At 39.0% G+C, this 4,623-nt stretch overlaps 1 pseudogene; it reads right to left on the bottom strand.

Moving 5' to 3' along the window:
• Positions 1–3,455: 3,455 nt before the first annotated feature.
• Positions 3,456–4,144, bottom strand: LOC123843829 (GTP:AMP phosphotransferase AK3, mitochondrial-like; annotated as a pseudogene).
• Between the last annotated feature and the right edge of the window lie 479 nt (positions 4,145–4,623).

Here is a 4,623-nt window from a genome sequence, read left to right as displayed (position 1 = left end):
CTGCACTCCTGAGGCAAATGATTAGCAAAGGAATCCTCAGGCCACTGCAAACATTCACACCTTCACACCTGCCAAAGCCATACATCTGTGATCACTTCTGAGAAAATAAAAATGGCTTCTACTTCCCTTAAAGAAAGGCATATCATTAGCAATACCTAAGAGGTTGTGGAGCACCACCTAGAAATACCAAGAATCTAGCACTAGCGGTACAGAGGAGAGCAGAGAAGGAGGTGGAAAAGAGTAGTGGGAGTTAGTCTTGAAGAGAATCAGCATTGTTCTGTATGGCAACTGCCTCCAGGGAGGCTATTACAGTTTCCTTATGCCATGTAGGGTTAATCCCCTCAGACAAAGCTACTTCAATTGGCAAAGAAGACGCTTCAGAATTTAGGAGTTCAATGTCCCCAGCTTTGTCAGGGACTTCTAACATGTTCCCTTTCCAAATTTCAGGATTCCATTGTTTTCCAATCAATGCCTTCACTTTAGCAGTAGACACCCTGCAAGCCTCGGAGTTCAACTTGTGTTGTAATTCAGCCACTCACAGGATGAGATTGTGGGTTTTCAGCAATCTGAGTCCTGTGACTCTAGGAAATAAAGTCTCTTTCAGGACAGACACAGAATGTATCAGATCGTTTATGTGGTGTTTGAGCTGGGAATTTGAACTCTTGAGTTCATTCTTTTCTTTCCCTACTTTGTCCAGCAACACTAGGAACAACCAGCCAGTATCATTATACCTGTTAATTTGATAAACATATTTGAAAGCATCATATGCATGATCACCTAGTTCCTTGATTCTTATAAGTATCTTATTAGGAGTATCTAATGTTGATATTTTGCTTATTTCTATTGCCAGATTGTGTCATGGCTGTCAAGGCTCTCTTTACTCCTGGAAATAGAGTCATTAGTGCCATTAAATCTAACCAGATCAGAAACCCCAGAACTAATTAAAAAGATTTTTGCTTAAGATTCTGTTCTTCTGGGGACACCTGGGTGGTTCAGTTGGTTAAGCGCTTGCCTTTGGTCAGGTCATGATCCCAGGGTCCTGGGATCAAATCCTGCATTGGGCTCCCTGCTCGTCAAGGAGCCTGCTTCTCCCTCTGCCTACCTCTCCCCCTGCTTGTGCTCTCTCTCTCTCTGACAAATAAAATCTTAAAAAAAAGATTCTGTTCTTCTGGAAACATTTGGTACCATAATCTATATTAGTAAGGTTCTCCAGAGAAACAAAACCAGTAGGATGTTTATATATATATATATAAACATCCGACGATTTACTACAGGAATTGACTTATGAGATTATAGAGGCTGGTAAATCCAAAATTTGCAGTGTGGGCCAGCAGCCTGGAGACCCAGGAGAACCACTGGTGCAGATAAAGTCCAATATCAATCTGCTGGAGAACTCCCTCTGGCTCACAGAAGATGGTTTCTTTGTTCCATTTAGGCCTTCAACTGATTAGATGAGGCCCACTCATACTATGAAGAGCAGTCTGCTTGCTCAAAGTTCACTGATGTAATTTTTTTATTTTTTAAAAATTTTTAAAAAGATTTTATTTATTTGACAGAGAGAGACACAGCGAGAGAGGGAACGCAAGCAGGGGGGTGGGGTGGGAGAGGAGAAGCAGGCTTCCTGCCGAGCAGGGAGCCCGATGTGGGGCTCGATCCCAGGACCCTGGGACCATGACCTGAGCTGAAGGCAGACGCTCGATGACTGAGCCACCCAGGCACCCTCACTGATGTAATTTTTTTTAATAAAATTTAATTTTATTCTAGCACATTAATACCAATGTATGCCTGGTAACCCAGTGATAATTCATAGGTTTAGTAGTTCACAACATTTTTAGAAAGCACATAATATTAACATTCAAATAAGGCATTATAGAAAGTTTTGTAAAGAATTAAATGTTTATAATAATCCTTTTTAAAAGCCTTGGTCCATTTTGAAAGATCAACATTGAATTTTTAAAAATCAAAAGAAAAAGAAAATGAGTTTTTCCCCACAACATACATAAAGAACCACTTGCTTGCTGACATTTGTATTTTAAGTTCCTGGAACAAAATGGGCCAAATGTTCAAAGGCAGTTAATAACAGCTTGTACAAGGACTTGTTTCATTTGATTTAGCACCAAGTAAAGTGAGAGTAAATATGCCATTGAAGATGTAGTTGTGTTTCTCCTCAACCTCTCATTGCCTCACTCTTCCTACTAGGTCACAGGACATAAGTATGTATCCTTGTTGCCCCACTAAGAAGTCAAATCATCTTCATTTTTAATTGGCTACTCAACTTATACACACAGGCAGAGTTCTTTTCCTGCCAGATGATAGAAGGGCAGTGAAAGCTAGCAGCTGTCAACTTCTTTGATTAGAAATAAAGAATTCCTTCAGCAAACTCAATTACTTTCTTGGTCTTTTTTAACCTGTCATGTAAATCCTTCTAATTGCTACACCTGTTTATTAATTATAATTGCTTTGTATGTAGGGAATTTTCCCCAGGCATACCTGATCTATTTCTATTTCCTAAGGACAAAGTATGCTTGCTTTACTTAGGGCCATGGGTTTTCTTTTCTTTTCTTTTTGTACTTTAATTTGTTTCTCATCAAGGCAGATCATCCATAGTGATCAAAAAGAGAAATTGGCAAGCAGATACTAAAGCACATATTTCTTAACCTGAGTAACATCTGAAAACATAAGACTGTAATTACATTTTCCATTGAAAACTCGACTTCGGTGCTTTTGCAAGAACCTCTAAAGCCAATTTCTAACATAAATCATTTTCCTCAATGCACATGTATTCTCAAAAGAAAATATGTCATAGGAAAGTAATATTTTCCTATATGCTAATTTAGTACAATTTTATAGCAGACTGAAACCTCTGAGTAAACTGAAGGTATGTTTAATAACAAAATAAATATAGCATATATGGCTAAGCTTGTAAGTTTCTTAGTGTAAAAGCAGCAGTGAATTTGCATCCTGAAACTAATCCGCATATCCCTTGCTTTTTTTCTTAAATTTGATAGACATGGTGTCTCACAAAACCATGTACCACAGCACTAAAGATGCCAGTTTTTTGGCATCAGGATAGGCAGATTTCTCTGGTGAGATACTTTCCCAAATGTCATGGAAGTTTTTTAACTTTTCCAGAAAAATAAGAACATTTTTATCAACCATTTACTCTTCCAAACAAAAGTTATATTACAACCAACTGCTCTTTTAATTAGGCTTTGGAAGATTTTTCAAAAGTTATGACATACCTGATGTTTTTGATTTGCACACATATAGAAGATAACTGGATAAAACACACTAGATGAAAAGATGAATCTTAGTATCTGACTTATTTGGCACATCCTTAATTTCCAGAATAAAATCAGTAGAAGTGAAACTAATAATCTTCAAAGAATTCATACATGCAATTCTCAGGACAAGGAACTTCTAAATGCAGAGATGAGGAGCCTCTGCTTATCTTACTAGTTATATGCATTTTTCCTCAGAGTAACTGATGCTTTCTGGTTTATTTGTGGAACTTTTGTTCATAGGAAAGCATAGACATAGGGTCAGATCTTGTCAGTTTCTGTTCAGGAGAATGGTTCCAACATCCCAACACCACATTTTTCTGGTAATATTCCAGGACTGACCCTGTTTGGATTTCATAAGCCTTCAGTCTCTTGACAACTGTCTCCAGCTTATCATCCTCACACTGAATGAGAGGCTCTCCAGTCAGGCCATCGATGCCCACAGTTTTGGGAGGGTTGAATTCCATGTTGTCGACTTGGCCACTGGCTGGATGAACCCAGCAAGTAGTAAGACGTTGCTTAATAACTTCAAAAGGCACTTTCAGATTAATTACTGTGTCTATTTGATAGGCTCCATCCAGGGCTTTGCCTGTGGAGGTGTCCTTGGAAAACCATCTAATAGCCAGCTATAGTGGGTAAGGTTTTTCAGCTCACGAAGGGCCAGTTGAGTCATGACATCATCTGGGATGAGCTTCCCTTGGTCAGTGAAAATCTTGGCTAACACACCAGTTTCTGTGCCTCGAAGCATGTTGTCTTGGAGCAGGTCCCGCTGGAGAGGTGCTTCAGTGCAAAGTGGTTGCTGATACAGGACAACATCGTACCCCCATGATCACTGCGCTCAGCAACCTCACCAAGGACCCCATGGCCCAAAGGAGAGGCCCAGACAGAGCCTACAGGGGGCTCCGGCCTGGCTGTGCGCTCTTTCTGCTCCACGGCCCAGCCCCGGAAGGCCGGCTGCAGAACGTTAATCTCATTCAAAAACACCCTCGAAATAGTAAAAATAAATAATTTCTATCTGTCTTCCTTTTCAAGTATTTCTGGATAAGGGATTCAAAAAAACTAAAACTGTTTTTGTTTGTAATATAAAATATGGAATTGATCTTTCCGAGGTCAGAGATGATTAATGTTTTTTCTATATACTTTTATACATTATTTTCTTATCAAACTAGTTAACAAGTATTTTTATATGTTTGTAAGCAAATATGCTTTCACAGCATACCTTGTGTATATGTAAAGATAAGTATTTAATTCTCACTGTTCACTTTTAACTGACAAAGAAAAAAAAGTGAAAACTACAGAAACTGTGGTAGAACTTTACTTGCTGTTCTGGTCCTGGTCCTGG

The sequence above is a fragment of the Mirounga angustirostris genome, unplaced genomic scaffold (genome assembly GCF_029215605.1).
Source record: "Mirounga angustirostris isolate CCGP_5_RB_7025 unplaced genomic scaffold, mMirAng1.0.hap1 SCAF_11, whole genome shotgun sequence".
Lineage (NCBI taxonomy): Eukaryota > Metazoa > Chordata > Mammalia > Carnivora > Phocidae > Mirounga > Mirounga angustirostris.
Note: the sequence above shows the minus strand (reverse complement) of the source record. Positions and strands in the feature narration are given on the sequence as shown.